Source organism: Odocoileus virginianus, chromosome X (assembly GCF_023699985.2).
Source record: "Odocoileus virginianus isolate 20LAN1187 ecotype Illinois chromosome X, Ovbor_1.2, whole genome shotgun sequence".
NCBI lineage: Eukaryota > Metazoa > Chordata > Mammalia > Artiodactyla > Cervidae > Odocoileus > Odocoileus virginianus.
In genome coordinates, this window is record NC_069708.1 from 28563112 (window position 1) to 28569141 (window position 6030).

Here is a 6030-nt window from a genome sequence, read left to right on the forward strand (position 1 = left end):
ACACAGGTGCCATCCCTGGGTTGGGAAGAACCCTTGGAGAAGGGAATGGCAACCCACTCCAGTATTCTTGCCTGGAAAATCCTATGGACAGAGAAGCCTGGCAGGCCAGTCCAGGAGGTTGTTGAGTCAGACACGACTTGTGTGACTGAGCATATATGCACTCTAACTAGTCAAATATATCTACAGTGAATAGACTTGTGACATCATCTTATACAGTTTTTATCAGTGTATCTTTCAGTTTGATCCTGAGATATACTATTGCTGAAGAAAGTGTGTAAAGAAAACACATATAATCTTGCTCATTACTGCCATATTCTCCTTCAGAAATGCTGTACCTATTGCCTTTTCTTCATCAGTATATGAGAGTGCCAATTTCCCTGAGTTTTACCAGTAATGTTGCCAAAGTTTTGAATTTTGCCAATCAGATAGCAGATAAATGGTATATCAGTGTATGTTTTAACTTACATTTCCCTTAATGTGGACAAGTTTGCATGTTTTTTTGTATGGTTAAAACCCACTCCTCTTTTCATCTTCTTTCTGTACTATAAACTGTGATTTTAGGCCCAATTTCTATAGGGTTTTTTACTTTTTCTTATTTTCAAAAAAAGTTTGCAACCCTATGGACTGTAGCCTGCCAGGTTCTACTGTCTGTGGGATTCTAGGCAAGAATACTGGAGTGGGTTGCCATGCCCTCCTCCAGGGGATCTTCCTGACCCAGAGATCAAACCCACATCTCTTATGTCTCCTGCATTAGCAGGTGGGTTCTTTACCACTAGCATCACCTGGGAAGCCCTCTTTATATCTTAGGGATATGCTACAATCTTGCCCTTTTTGTCTCTGATAGAAGTGGAAAATATTTTTCCCAGTTGTTATGCATTCTTTTTTGCTGAGTTTATGGTATCTTTAGGGAAATTTTGCCATGAAGAAGTAGTTAATTCTTAGACAGCCAAATTTATCCATATTTTGCCTTATTTCTTCTGGATTTTCATCCATAGGCGGATTTTCCTCATTCTTAATGTATAGAGGATTTTTTTGGTGGTACTTAAATGATTTTGAATTTTATGTTCTAAACTCTGTTCCATTTGGAATGTATCTTCATGTACAGTGGAAGAAAAAGATGCAGTTATGCAAACATCACCTGTTAAAAAAGTGCATCTTGGGAGTGACTTCATGAAGATGGTAGGGTGGGAAACTGCAGGCTCTCCTCCCTCCCACAGAGATATTGAGTTACCAACAATGTATGTATGGAATAGAATAACTCTGTGAGAATCCTAGACACTAGTTTAGAAGCTATAGCACTCAGGACATTGTAAACCATAGAAAGTGGTAGGAATATTCACTCTGTTTGGTGACCTGCTTGACTTCCTTCCCTTATGCTGCATGGCATGGAGTAACCAGAAGGAAATGCTCCATATGGGGGCCTCAGTATGGGGAAGAAACAAAAACAGTGGACTATGTGCCCAGTGTCTGGCTTGTTCAGGGGCTTCGTGAAGGACTGATTCCTGTCTTCCCTGACTCAGAGCACAGAGGAGACTGGTGCTATTAATAGAATTTGGAAGTTGCTGAAAACAGAGGCCAGTAGCGCATTAGAGCTACACCTCCATAGGCAAACTCCAGGGGGAGCAGGAGATGCGAAAAGGTTTGGAAGATCCTAGAACCTCTAGCTGGGCTGATTGGCAATGGCCTTCCCATGTACAAAGCCAGTATGTAAAGGCTGGGAGAGGTGGTTGTTTTTTCCAAAAATGCCCGAATTCCAGCAAAAGGTTACAAGACAAAGGAAAAGACAAACATGGCCCAATCAAAGGAACAAAATAAAACTCCAGAAACCAACCCTAATGAAACTCAGCTCTACAAGCTGTCAAAGAAAGAATTTTAACTGACTGGCATAGAGATACTCAAAGAGCTAATAGAAAACACACATAGACCACTAAACAATAATCATGGAAAAGATGCCTGAACAAAATGAAAATAGCAATAAAAATAGAAACTACAAAAAGGAACCAACTAGAAATTCTTGGGAGTGAAAAATACAATAATCGAATTGAAAATTTCATGAGAGCAATTCAACAGCAGACTTGAGTAGAGAGAAGAAAGAATCAGTGAAATTGAAGACAATTCATTTGAAATCATTGAGTCAGAGGAAGAAATAGAAAAAAAAGAATTAAGACAAGTGAAAAAAAAGTGAGGAAAGCCTATGGGAGCTATCAAAAAGACTGTTATAAACACGATGGTATTCCAAGAAGAGAGAGACAGGGATGTAAACACAAGGACTGGAGACCAATCCCAGGACAAGGATTGCTGTTGACTGCAGGGAGGTGGCCCAAGTGGATGGGGTGGAGGAGTTCATAGTGGGGAATGCTTTTGGAGGAAATCTGGGCAGCCATGGAGGCAGGGTGCTACTGCTGAATCATGTGCAGGGGGTGGAGCCATCACTCTGTGGTCCCCACACATTGGAACCAGCAGCTGACCAATAGAGAAAGACCACAGAGGGAGTGGCCCTTTGAGTGCCTGATACACCAAGCAATAGAGAGGGACCCTGGCCAGGGGGGTGCGTTGAATGCTAGCAAGCAATAGACAAGGACCAGCCAGGGAGGCCCTTTGAGTGTCAGCTTCCAGAAACTAGAAAAGGATTATAATAGTGCCATATCTTCTGTGCCCATGGCCACTGGCTTCACTACATACCTGGTGCCACTGGGATCTCCACTATCCAAGCAGCCATACTGCCTCCATGCTCAATCCTCATGGGGCAGAGACGCCGGAAGCCAGGAAAAAAGCCTAATAGCACCATATCACTTGAGCCCATGATGGCTGGCTTCCCTGAACACCTGGTGCTGCCAAGGTCCCTGCAATCCAAGCAGACATGCCTCCTCCACACCCAGTCCTCACTGGGGCAGACCCAAATCCTCCAGGGCAGCCTCAGAAGCAAACTCCTGTGGATGACCCACATGTAGAGTTGGGGATAAAACCACAGTTGAGCTCCAGGGGTGGAATAGTTAAGTAAGAGGATTGAAAACCTTTTTGCCAGCTGTACAAGCTGCAGTTTATTTATTTAATTTTTTTTCCATTTATTTTTATTAGTTGGAGGCTAATTACTTTACAACATTGCAGTCGTTTTTGTCATACATTGAAATGAATTAGCCATGGATTTACATGTATTCCCCATCCCGGTCCCCCCCTCCCACCTCCCTCTCCACCCGATCCCTCTGGGTCTTCCCAGTGCACCAGGCCCGAACACTACAAGCTGCAGTTTAAATCCACGTGATCAACTAGGTAAACTTTGTGTCTATGCAATATATAAAAGGAAACTGTGTTTCCGCAAAAGAAAATGCCCTAATTCTGACAGCTGTGGACACTGGAGGCAAGAATACACAGGAGTAGGGCCAGATTAGAGTCTGAGCTATCACCACATCAGGTTCAGAGACCAGCAGCCCCCAGTATTGGAGGGCTTCCTAGGGAGGTGGAGGTGGGCTGTGGCTCATAGCAGGGAAAGGACACTGATAGCTAAGATATGAGAAAAACATTTGTAATTATTTTTATATTTTTATTCATTCTATAATTGGTTCTGGATTTTTTTCCTCCTTTTTTTTCTCTGCTGCTGTGGTTGTGTTATTATTATCTCTATCTAACATTTTAGAAGATTTTAAAGTCACACTTTTTATTTCATTTATGTACTTCTAAGTTGGCTTTCTGTGGTCTTTTTTTGTTATTTTGTTTCGTTTTGAGTTCTGTTCTCTTCTTCTTGTAGTCATTCTTTGATATGTAAATTTTTATATGCTTCTATTTAACTTTGCTTCTCTGTTTCTTTTCTTCTTTTTTTACCACATTTGTCAGTTTATTTTGTTTTGTTTGCTTTATTCCTCAGTTGGCAGTCTGCTTTGGTCTTGTTTTGCGTTTTACTTAGTTTTGTTTCTAATTTGTTGTTATCATTTTTGGTTTCCTTTGCTTGCCAGATCACTCCTTGTACTTCGTTTTCTTTAGATTGTTTTGGTTTTATGTGTGTGTGTGTGTGTGTGTGTGTGTGTATTTCTTTGCTTTTGTTTCTGTTTGAATGATTTTGCATTTGCCATTTGTAAATGGTTCATTTTTGTTTCTTGTTTTTTTGTTTTGTTTGATTGTATTAATACCCTTTATTGCCATAACAAATGGCTTGTGGAGTCTTAGTTCCCCAACAAGAGATGGAGCTTGAGCCTCTGGGGTGCTAATGTTGAGTCTAGGACACTAGACTGCCAGAGGATTCCTGACCCCAGGGAGTATTAATTAAGAATTACCAAGAAAGGCTCCACCTGTATTGAAGACCTGGAACCACCCACTAGATGGCAGCACCCAGCACAAGACACCTCAACCAAACAACAAGTAAGACAATAACACAAATCCAGTCATCAGCAGATAGGATTCCCACAGACATTCCAAAACACACCAACTCACACAGCCCTGACCAAGAGAGGGAAAAAGCTCACCTCCTCCCACCAGAACACAGGCACAATGCCTTCCCAACACAGAGCCTAAACAAGCTACTGTACCAACCTCAACCAACCAGGGCAGAGACCAAGAGCAAGAGGGACTAAGACCCTAGAACCTGGGGAAGTGCTCAGTTGCTCAGTACTGTCTGACTCTGCAAACCACTGGACTGTGGCCTGCCAGGCTTCTCTGTCCATAGGATTTTCCAGGCAAGAATACTGGAGTGGGTTGCCATTCCCTTCTCCAAGGGTTCTTCCCAACCCAGGGATGGCACCTGTGTCTCTTGTGTCTCCTGCATTAGCAGGCGGTTTCTTTAAAACTGTGGCACTTGGGAAGCCCACAAGTCATCTTACACGAAGCATCGAAGATAGTCAAGTGTACAGAAGCAGACAATAGGATGGTGGTTTCCAGGGGATGGGAGAAGGGGACTATGGAGAGTAGTTGTTTAGCGAATATAAAGTTACAGTTGTATAAGATGAGTATGTTCTTGAGATCTGTGTAACATGGTGCCTGTACTCAACGACAAACGGCATATTTTTAAGTGAAAAAAGGCAAGGTGGAGAAGTTTGTGTAGATTATGCAGCATTCATCTGAGAAAGACGAGGGAGTGTAATGAATGTCTGTCTCTTGATGAGAGATACAGATCCCATGGCCAGGGAACACCAGTTGCCCCATTCCTTTAACCTTTAAGAAATCTGTTAACAACATCCCTGCATGAGCCTTGCTTGTTCCGGCCTTTACCAGACAAGGCATGTTTGCTCATAAACAATGCTGACAACTCATTTTGCTCAATGTTCGTTCCAGATCATTCGATTTTTAAAAATCAGTAACGAATACTTTCCCCTCACTTTAGGCTGTTCTTGATCAGAAACCAGTGGCAGCAGCCCTGCAGTGTTAGTGTGACCTGATTTGAAAGAGATGCCTTTCTGGGCAAGAGCTGAAAGCAGTAGCGTGCTGGAGAGGACTCTTACTGGAACATAAGAGGCGACTATCACATTGTCAGGAATTTCGTGAGCCAGCTGTTAAACACAGCTGTTATTAAAACTAAATGTATTAAGTAACAAATGCATCGCATATGCATTATACTGAAAATGAACATAATATATGATCAAAAGTCATCGATTTCTAATTACTTCCCTACGTTTTACTATTATCTGTGCTCTTGAGATTATGTATATTGTAATTGAATGATGGAAATGCATCTCTTCCCAACTCTGCATCAAAGGACATCTCGTTGGTAGCTTGAAATTGGCAAATGCTACAACACAGGGTGATTCTTGCAACCCTTCTTCTTCCCCCAGCGCCTGTTGTTAATCATTTACCTGCGTAGCACTGGTTGAGACTAATCCACTCTGCAGATGCTCTGGTGTGATGGATATCCTCAGACCTAATCAATGCTGTCATACAACATATCAGAGTCAAGAGCTAATTCACACTGTTATGTAAAGTGATATTTTAAACACGTGAACTGGAGTAGTGACCAAAGGACAGTTCACAAAAGATGTTTGATGTCTAACATTTATAACAATATCCTAAGATGCTTATACTATGCCATTCAGAGACTTTTTTAAA